The 11,130-nt window shown below is 36.1% G+C and overlaps 1 long non-coding RNA gene across 2 annotated transcripts; it reads left to right on the forward strand.

Annotated features, from left to right (window-relative positions):
• Positions 1–449: 449 nt before the first annotated feature.
• Positions 450–7,508, forward strand: LOC131257489 (uncharacterized). 2 transcript variants are annotated; one of them, XR_009177445.1, is made up of 3 exons: positions 450–598; positions 707–795; positions 7,184–7,508. It is a non-coding gene; the product is annotated as an uncharacterized LOC131257489 (long non-coding RNA). The 2 variants fall into 2 exon arrangements; XR_009177444.1 differs by having other exon boundaries at positions 716–795.
• The last annotated feature ends 3,622 nt before the right edge of the window (positions 7,509–11,130 follow it).

Consider the following 11,130-nt stretch of genomic DNA (forward strand, 5'->3'; position numbering starts at 1 on the left):
ACTTCTGTTTTGCTATTGATTTATAGGTTTGATTTGGAACTGCAGATATTTCCATGGGATGTGTCTCACATTTGAGCATCAACGTAGGCAAAAGCAATCCCAACAAAAACAAGACTGATTCAATTCCATCTTCAATAGACAACGAGGTGCATTCTTGCACACACTTCTTATTGTAATTGGTGCATTCTTACACATACTTATTTTTAAATTTCAATGCATTCAATTGTGAAAGGATTTATGACTTTGAAAACGAAAGGGAGAGGCTCATTATGGAGAAGGACACAGTCATTCAAGAGCACGCTTCCCTGGAAAATCAATGAAATAGTATGATTCAACACCTAATTGATGTTTGGTTTTGCATTCAAGAGCACACACTTCTCTGTTTTCTTTTCCATGACAATGAAATAGTATGATTCAACACCTAATTGATGTTTGGTTTTGCATTTTTTTTAAGAGGAAGGTTAATGGACATGCATCTTAGTTAATCTGATTGATTGCTTTCAGCCTTGAGAAGAGGGTCAACAAAAAAGTTATGACAATGTTCGAGAAAGCTGAAGATGAATACAATGACTTATTATCCAAGAAAAACACCATTAAGGTATATTGTTGTATTTCTTAGCCTGTAAAGGATCTCATCTTTTTTTGTTTTTAAATTGAATTTATTTATGTCTGAAGTTGTTTGTTTACTGTATTCTTCTCTTCTTAGAATGAAAAGTCAAAAATCAAGAAGGTGATTGAAGAACTTGATGAAAAGAAGAAGGAAACACTAAAAGTTACTTGGGTTAAAGTGAACAAGTAAGTCAACACTTCTCTGCTCTCATGTTCCAATTCATATTTTGTGCTTTCTAGTTGAAAATCAAGAATGCCATTTACTTTTGTTGGTATATTTTAGCGAAAGAAATTTCCTTTCTAGATTATGTTAGTGTGCGTGATTTCAGCGTTTCAGATGGCTAAAACTATGGTCCAAATTATAGTATCCAGCTTCCTTGGATCCCTGGATCAGACGAATTCAGTGGATCCCGGGTACAGGCTATGTTTATGTATTTGCTTGAAATTAATGGAGCAGACCCAGATGTGCGTCGGAGCTATCCGGATGAGCGGGGGTCCCTGGAAGGTGGGAACCGCTGTTATGACCATGATGAAGCTGTCCATTTCCTATGGACAACATTGGAGGGCCTGGCCATTTGGATAGGTCATGTTTATTTATTTACTCAAAATTAATGGAGCAAACCCAGATGTGCGTCGGAGCTATCCAGATGTTGAGCGGGGGTCCCTGGAAGATGGGAACCGCTGTTATGACTATGATGAAGCTATCCATTTCCTATCAACAGCATTGGAAGGGCCTGGCCAATTGGAGCAGGCCGTGTTTATATCTGTACTTACAGGGACCACACCCTTAACCTATAACCTAAACCTATTCTCAAATCCCAAAACCTATAACTACAACCTAAACCTATAAACTATAACCTAAACCTATAACCTAAACTCAATTCCCTAAACTTTAACCTACAACCTAACCAAAACCTATACTTATAACCTAAACCTATTCTCAAATCCCAAAACCTATAACCTAAACCTTAAGTTAAACCTATAACCTATAACCTATAACCTGAACCTATAACCTAAACTCAATTCCCTAAACCTTAACCTATAACCTAACCTATACCTATACTTATAACCTAAACTTATTCTCAAACCCTAAACCTTAACCTAAACCTATAACAAAACCTATAACCTACACTTATAACCTAAACCTAAACCTATAACCTAAAACCTAAACCTAAACCTAAAACCTAAATGTATTCTTAAGTCCTTAAACCTAAACCTATACCTAATCTTAATCTCAACTCCTTAACCTAAACCTAAACTTGAAAACCCAAACCTAAACCCGATCCCGATTTCCTAAACCTAAACCTAAACCTATTCTCAATTCCCTAAAGCTATAACCTATAACTAAATGTATTCTTAACCTAAATGTATTCTCAAATCCCTAAACCTAAACCTACACCTAATCTTAATCTCAACTCCTTAACCTAAACCTAAACTTTAAAACCCAAACCTAAACCCGAATCTGAACTTGAACCCGAACCCGATTTCCTAAACCTAAACCTTAACCTATTGTCAATTCCCTAAACCGTATCCTATAACCTAACCTAAACCTAAACCTATAACCTACACTTATAACCTAAACCTAAACCTGTAACCTTAACCTAAACATAAAACCTAAGCCTAAACCTAAAGCCGATCCCGAACCCGAATCTGAATCCCTAAATCCTTAGCCTAAACCTAAAACCCAAACGTAAACCCGATCTCGAACCCGAACCTGATTTCCTATACCTAAACCTTAACATATTCTCAAATTCCAAAACTTAAACCTACACATAATCTTAATCTCAACTCCCTAACCTAAACCTAAACCTAAACTTAAAAACCCAAACCTAAACCTGATCCCAAACCCGAACACGATTTCCTAAACCTAAACTTATAACCTTAACCTAAACCTATTCTCAAATCCCAAAACCTATAACCTAAACCTAAACCTTAACCTATAACCTAACCTTAACCTATAACCTAAACCTATAAACTAAAACCTAAACCTAAACCTAAAATCTAAATGTATTCACAAATCCCTAAACCTAAACCTACACCTGATCCTAATCTCAACTCCCTAACCTAAACCTAAACCTAAACTTGAAAACCCAAACCTAAACCCGATCCCAAACCCGAACCCGATTTCCTAAACCTAAACCTTAACCTATTCTCAATTCCTTAAAGCTATAACCTATAACCTATAACATACAACCTAAACCTAAACCTTAACCTAAACTTAAAACCTAAACCTAAACCTTAACTTAAACCTAAACCTATAACCTTAACCTAAACCAAAACCTATAAACTAAACCTTAACCCATAACCTATAACCTATAACCTAAACTTATAACCGATCGATAACCTAACCTAAACCTAAAACCTAAACCTAAACCTAAAACCTAAAACCTAAAACCTAAACCTAAACCTAAAACCTAAATGTATTCTCAACTCCCTAACCTAAACCTAAACCTAAACTTGAAAACCCAAACCTAAACCTGATCCCGAACCCGAACTTGATTTCCTAAACCTAAACCTTAACCTATTCTCAATTCGCTAAAGTTATAACCTATAACCTACACCTAAACCTAACCTAAACCTATAACCTTAACCTAAACCTAAAACCTAAATGTATTCTCAAATCCTCAAACCTAAACCTACACCTAATCCTAAGCTCAACTCCTTAACCTAAACCTTAACTTGAAAACCCAAACTAAACCCGATCTCAAACCCGAACCCGATTTCCTAAACCTAAACCTTAACCTATCCTTAATTCCCTAAAGCTTAACCTATAACCTTTAACTTATAACCTAAACCTAAACCTTAACCTAAACCTAAACCTATAACCTTAACCTAAACTAAAACCTATAACCTAAACCTTAACCTATAACCTAACCTTAACCTAAACCTAAAACCTAAACCTAAACCTATAACCTAAAACCTAAACCTAAACCTAAAACCTAAATGTATTCTCAACTCCTTAAACCTAAACCTACACCTAATCCTAATCTCAACTCCCTAACCTAAACCTAAACCTAAACTTGAAAACCCAAACCTAAACCCGATCCCGAACTCGAACCTGAATTCCTAAACCTAAACCTTAACCTATTCTCAATTCCTTAAAGCTATAACATATAACCTAAACCTAAACCTTAACCTAAACCTATAACCCAAACCTAAACCTAAACCTAAAACCTAAATGTATTCTCAAATCCTTAAACCTAAACCTACACCTAAACCTAATCTCAACTCCTTAACCTAAACCTAAATTTGACAACCCAAACTAAACCCAATCTCAAACCCGAACTCGATTTCCTAAAACGAAACCTTAACCTATTCTCAATTCCCTAAAGCTTTAACCTATAACCTATAACCTAAACCTAAACCTATAACCTTAACCAAAACTAAAACCTATAACCTAAACCTTAACCTATAATCAATAACCTAGAACCTAACCTTAACCTAAACCTAAACCTAAAACCTAAATGTATTCTCAAATCCCTAAACCTAAACCTACACCTAATCCTAATCTCAACTCCCTAACCTAAATCTAAACCTAAACTTGAAAACCCAAACTAAACCCGATCCCGAACCCGAACCCAATTTCCTAAACCTAAACCTTAACCTATTCTCAATTCCCTAAAGCTATAACCTATAACCTACACCTAAACCTAAACTTAAAACCTAAAGCTAAACCTAAAACCTAAATGTATTCTCAAATCCTTAAACCTAAACCTACACCTAATCCTAATCTCAATTCCTTAACCTAAACCTAAACTTGAAAACCCAAACTAAACCCGATATCAAACCCGAACCCGATTTCCTAAACCTAAACTTTAACCTATTCTCAATTCCCTAAAGCTTTAACCTAAACCTAAACCTAAAACCTAAACCTAAACCTAAAACCTAAATGTATTCTCAACTCCTTAAACCTAAACCTACACCTAATCCTAATCTCAACTCCCTAACCTAAACTTAAACCTAAACTTGAAAACCCAAACTTAAACCCGATCCTGAACCCGAACCCGAATTCCTAAACCTAAACCTTAACCTATTCTCAATTCCTTAAAGCTATAACATATAACCTATAACATATAACCTAAACCTAAACCTATAACCCAAACCTAAACCTAAACCTAAAACCTAAATGTATTCTCAAATCCTTAAACCTAAACCTACACCTAAACCTAATCTCAACTCCTTAACCTAAACCTAAACTTGAAAATCCAAACTAAACCCAATCTCAAACCCGAACTCGATTTCCTAAACCTAAACCTTAACCTATTCTCAATTCCCTAAAGCTTTAACCTATAACCTATAACCTAAACCTTAACCTAAACCAAAACCAAAACCTATAACCTAAGCCTAAACCTTAACCTATAACCTATAACATATAACCTAAACTTATAACCAATAACCTAACCTTAACCTAAACCTATAACCTAAAACCTAAACCTAAACCTAAAACCTAAATGTATCCTCAAATCCCTAAACCTAAACCTACACCTAATCCTAATCTCAACTCCCTAACCTAAATCTAAACCTAAACTTGAAAACCCAAACTAAACTCGATCCCGAACCCGAACCCAATTTCCTAAACCTAAACCTTAACCTATTCTTAATTCCCTAAAGCTATAACCTATAACCTACACCTAAACCTATAACCTTAACCTAAACCTAAAACCTAAACCTAAACCTAAGACCTAAATGTATTCTCAAATCCTTAAACCTAAACCTACACCTAATCCTAATCTCAATTCCTTAACCTAAACCTAAACTTGAAAATCCAAACTAAACCCGATCTCAAACCTGAACCCAATTTCCTAAACCTAAACCTTAACCTATTCTCAATTCCCTAAAGCTTTAACCTAAACCTAAACCTATAACCTAAACCTAAACCTAAACCTTAACCTTATTCTCAACTCCTTAAACCTAAACCTACACCTAATCCTAATCTCAACTCCCTAACCTAAACCTAAACCTAAACTTGAAAACCCAAACCTAAACCCGATCCTGAACCCGAACCCGAATTCCTAAACCTAAACCTTAACCTATTCTCAATTCCTTAAAGCTATAACATATAACCTATAACATATAACCTAAACCTAAACCTATAACCCAAACCTAAACCTAAACCTAAAACCTAAATGTATTCTCAAATCCTTAAACCTAAACCTACACCTAAACCTAATCTCAACTCCTTAACCTAAACCTAAACTTGAAAATCCAAACTAAACCCAATCTCAAACCCGAACTCGATTTCCTAAACCTAAACCTTAACCTATTCTCAATTCCCTAAAGCTTTAACCTATAACCTATAACCTAAACCTTAACCTTAACCTAAACCTAAACCTATAACCTTAAACAAAACTAAAACCTATAACCTAAACCTTAACCTATAACCAATAACCTATAACCTAACCTTAACCTAAACGTAAACCTATAACCTAAAACCTAAACCTAAACCTAAAACCTAAATGTATTCTCAAATCCCTAAACCTAAACCTACACCTAATCCTAATCTCAACTCCCTAACCTAAATCTAAACCTAAACTTGAAAACCCAAACTAAACTCGATCCCGAACCCGAACCCAATTTCCTAAACCTAAACCTTAACCTATTCTTAATTCCCTAAAGCTATAACCTATAACCTACACCTAAACCTAAAACCTAAACCTAAACCTAAGACCTAAATGTATTCTCAAATCCTTAAACCTAAACCTACACCTAATCCTAATCTCAATTCCTTAACCTAAACCTAAACTTAAAAATCCAAACTAAACCCGATCTCAAACCTGAACCCAATTTCCTAAACCTAAACCTTAACCTATTCTCAATTCCCTAAAGCTTTAACCTAAACCTAAACCTATAACCTAAACCTAAACCTTAACCTAAACATATAACCTAAACCTTAACCTATAACCTATAACCTATAACCTAACCTTAACCTAAACCTAAAACCTAAACCTAAATCTAAACCTATAACCTAAAACCTAAACCGAAACCTAAAACCTAAATGTATTCTCAAATCCCTAAACCTAAACACACACCTAATCCTAATCTCAACTCCCTAACCTAAACCTAAACCTACACCTAATCCTAATCTCAACTCCCTAACCTAAACCTAAACCTAAACTTGAAAACCCAAACCTAAACTCGATCTCGAATCCGAACCCGATTTCCTAAACCTAAACCTTAATCTATTCTCAATTCCCTAAAGCTATAACTTATAACCTATAACCTAAACCTAACCTAAACCTATAACCTTAAGCTAAACCTAAAACCTAAACCTAAAACCTAAACCTAAACCTAAACTTAAATCTATAACCTTAACCTAAACCTAACCTATACCTATAACCTTAACCTTAACCTTAACCTTAACCTATAACCTTAACCTAAACCTAGGTTTTGAGTTTAAAAGTCCATCCTAGGTTTGAACACATTACTCATTTTGGATTTTTCCATAGTTTAGAAGATTTGTAGGTACATTTTTTATTTCTTCATATATAAGTGTTTTTTTTTTATCTTTCTTCCTTTTGAGATGTGTACAAAGGCATACTTGTTTGATTGTGTCTATAAATGTTGTTTTATATAGGCGGACAAACTAAAGAAGTCAGTGGAGGATGAAATTCATTTTCTCAAGGGAAGGGTTTCAGAACTTGAAAGTGATCTTATGTCGAAGTCCACAGAAGTTACATCTGTAGTTTCAGGAAAGAAGAAGCTCTATCTTCTGCATTTGCTGAAATTGACTGTCTGAAGGAAGAAAATTCTGTAAAAATATGAGCATTATTGAATGCATATTGAGGGTGTTTACTGTGTTGGAGTGTATTTGTTTCTTGTACATGAGGGCATGCCTTAGTTGTAATTCTTATAATAGGTTGAGCAAAGTAAAGTATTGTTTATTTAGAAATGTGAATGTAGGATGCATTGTATGATTTGATTGCTATTTGTAATAAACGCATCGTTTCATTTTTTCTGATTGCATTTTATGTACTATTTCTACCAGCATTAAGCTTAGATGAGTTATCAATCACAGCAGGTTCTTGCAATGGAAACAGGTCGTATTATTACAATTTTTTTTAAAATAACTAGAAATATAATCCGCAGCTATAGCTACAGCTTTTGTCCATAGCTATTGGTATCTATTGCTACGGATATAATTGGTGCTATAGGTATCTATTGCTACGGATAAAATCCCTTTTGCTACGGATATGATCTGTAGTAGGTCCGTCGCTATTGATGGGGTAGCTAAAGCTATTGATACGGATATAATCCGTAGCTATTGGTATTTATAGCTACGGACTATATCTGTAGCTATTGGTATCTATTGCTACGGATATAGTCTGTAGCAATTGGTATCTATTGCTACGGATTTAGTCCGTAGCTAGATCTTTAGCTACCCCACCAATAGCGGCGGACGTGCTACGGATCATATCCGTAGCAAAAGGGCTTTTGCTATGGTTTTTGTCCGTAGCCTTTGCCTGTTTTTCTTGTAGTGTAGAAAGAATCAACATCTTCCTTAAATCCGAGTCTAAAAAGCTAAACAAACAGGTTGAGTTATTAAAAGATAAAAACATGATCATTCAAAATGAAAATCACACACTCCTATTTGATTTAGAAGAATCCAAAAAACTTGTTAAGGTAAACTATAAATTTTCCTAGAGTGGTGAGAAATTAGAAAAACTCTTAGGTATGCGAAGACCAGGAAAGGACAAGGGTGGATTAGGATATGATAAATTTAAAACAAAAACTGGAAATGCAACACCAATGATTGAAAAATCTGGTGCTTCAGGTAATAAAACAAGAACCACTCCTGTTTGTCATTTATGTGGTGATTCTGGTCATTATAAGTTTGAATGCATGTCACCTAGGATGACTCAACATAATTCTTATCAAAATCATACTGGTAAATATAGACCGACTAGAGGAATAATACAAAATGTCAGGAGTCCACTTAGGAATATGGATAGAAGAAATATGCATCCATCACCACCTAGAATGACTAATAGAATGAAGGAGTTATTAAATCAAGTGGCTGAATTAAACAAGAAAACAAATGAATGTGTGAGAAAAGGAAAACGATTCAGTTGCCTAACTTGATTAAAGAAACTACCACAGTTAAAAATCCTATCACAAAATAGATAGTTAAAGAAAAGAAAAATTGCCTTATCACTCACTCAAATCATATAACAGGCAATGATACTAAGTGGTACCTGGATAGCGGTTGCTTAAGACATGTCATGGGTGATAAATTCCTTCTTTCAAACTATTCATGTCTTGATAATGGGATAGTCACCTATGGAGACGAAAGCACCGCTGAGGTAATTGGACAAGGAATTATAAAAGGAATAAATTCGCTAAAAAATGAGAATGCCTTTTGCATAAAAGGATTGACATATAATCTTCTGAGCATTTCTCAAATATATAACAATGAGCATGTGGTCACATTCAACAAATAGGAATGCGAAATCCTTAACCTATCAGGTAAATCAGTGATGAAGGGTTGTCGCACAAATAACCACTGTTATGCCATTAAAGGCAAAGGAAGAACTGATCCATATGCCTAGAAATAATGAGCATGGAAAAATGAGTCCAAGTCATGCATCTAGATCTAGATAGTTACTGAAAGGATGTAATTTTTGTTGATCTCCTAATGATATATCTGAGGTTTCTCACATCAATCTTTTTGTATATAAACATCTTGATGTTTATAATTTTGATTTGTACAATGTGTGTACCTAATTTTACTGTGTATACTGTCTGATTCGAAGATATACTATACTATACATGAAGGATTGTAGAAGTGCTTAAAAAAATGAAAAATACTCACCTTCGATATGTTTGTCGATAAGTCATGAGGACTCTCGAATCAATCAACCCAAAATCAATATCATTGACACCTCTTTGGAATGGAAAAAGTCACATAATCGAGAATGTTATCGAAGACATCCTCGATATCATCGAATGAGGTCCATCGATATCATCAACACAGTGTTCAATGATATCGAAGTGTGTCGCCCGATAAAAAGGCACTCGAGCGGGAAAATGGCATTTCACTTCTCGAGATCATTTTTCCTTCTTTCCTGCTCGTTCTCCTCAGCCGGTCTACTCGACGCTTCGTCGGAGAGTCCCAAACTTCCTTCAAATCCAATAATACCCTTCCATTTCCCACCTTTCATCAAGATTCCATCTTGCTCCTTTTTGGGTATTTCTTGTTTTTCTAGTGAAGTCTGCTAGTTCATCTCCAAATCTTTCTCTGTGAATATCGGCAAATGGGCAAGGACAAAGGGAAATCGTCCGGTCCTAAAAAATCTTCAAGATCCTCTAGGCAAAAGGTTCTTGCTCCAAGAGAAAGGGCTAGAGCTCCTGAACGTGGGACTCCCACTTGCCAGTGAACATGGCAGACTGTGCGCGACGAGTCCCAATCCGAAGCACCGGCCCCTCCTCCAGCACGGGTGAATCCAGCGCTAGCCAAATACACTGGACGGAAGTTCATTCCTGAAAGGAAGGTAGATCGGGAATGTTTAAATCCCTATAATCTGGAACCCCTGTTAGCCGAAATTGGGTGGCTACCTCTCCTCGATTTTGGGGGTCCCTGTCACTATGAGCGGACCTACCATTTCTTTTCTTCTTGTCATTCGCCGATGTCTGATCTTTCGTCCATCATGGTTTTTGTTAATGGTGATGATGTAAAGATTACTCTTACAACAGTTGCAAACATCCTTGGGATGTTCACTTGCCCTATCCTTGGATCATCCACACTGTATGCAATGCGATTGGTTTTCCAACAACTAATGACCCAAAACTTCCCCTTCAACACTTCAACAAGAATAATATTCGAAGGATGGACTTGAAGTTTAATAAATTTCTAGAAGACATCGAGAAAGGAATTCAGGAAGAAGGAAAAGGTGGTGTAGGCGATGCTCTACCTGAAGGTGCTATAATGGCTGAGGGCAACCCTCTGGAGCCCCAACAAGCTTCGTCCTCATTTGAACCCGGGCATGCAAAAAGGTTCGTGCTTCATCAGGATAGGATTGGAGCAATACAGCGAGATGTCACCCAGCTAAAGGAGACCATGAATGCACGGTTCACTGTCTTGGAACGACTAGTGAATGGGGTGCAGCAGACAGAGCAACAATTGGTGGATCTGATCACTTGCAGATGCGACGATACAGCACCGTCCTCCTCCACACCTCCGCCATAGTGCAGACAGTTTGTATGCCATCACATCCACCCTACTCTCATCTCAATGTACGGGTATGGGTATCTTTTTGAATGCCCTACGATCACATGAGTGTATGTGTTGGCTTACTAACCTACAGAGTCTGACAAGTTTTTGCTTTTGATATGTATATGCATATGGATGGGCTAGATATGTGCAGTTGTTTTTGGGTGCCCATGGATGGGCTTGATTTTTTAATTTGGGATGGATGTCACTCTGCTGCCAACCTTGGGCAGTATATATTTTTGGATATTTTGGATTATGGTTGGTTATAATTCTCACATATTTACTGCCTTGTTTATATTTTGAGATCCCCTGTT

The sequence above is a fragment of the Magnolia sinica genome, chromosome 10 (genome assembly GCF_029962835.1).
Source record: "Magnolia sinica isolate HGM2019 chromosome 10, MsV1, whole genome shotgun sequence".
Classification (NCBI taxonomy): Eukaryota; Viridiplantae; Streptophyta; class Magnoliopsida; order Magnoliales; family Magnoliaceae; genus Magnolia; species Magnolia sinica.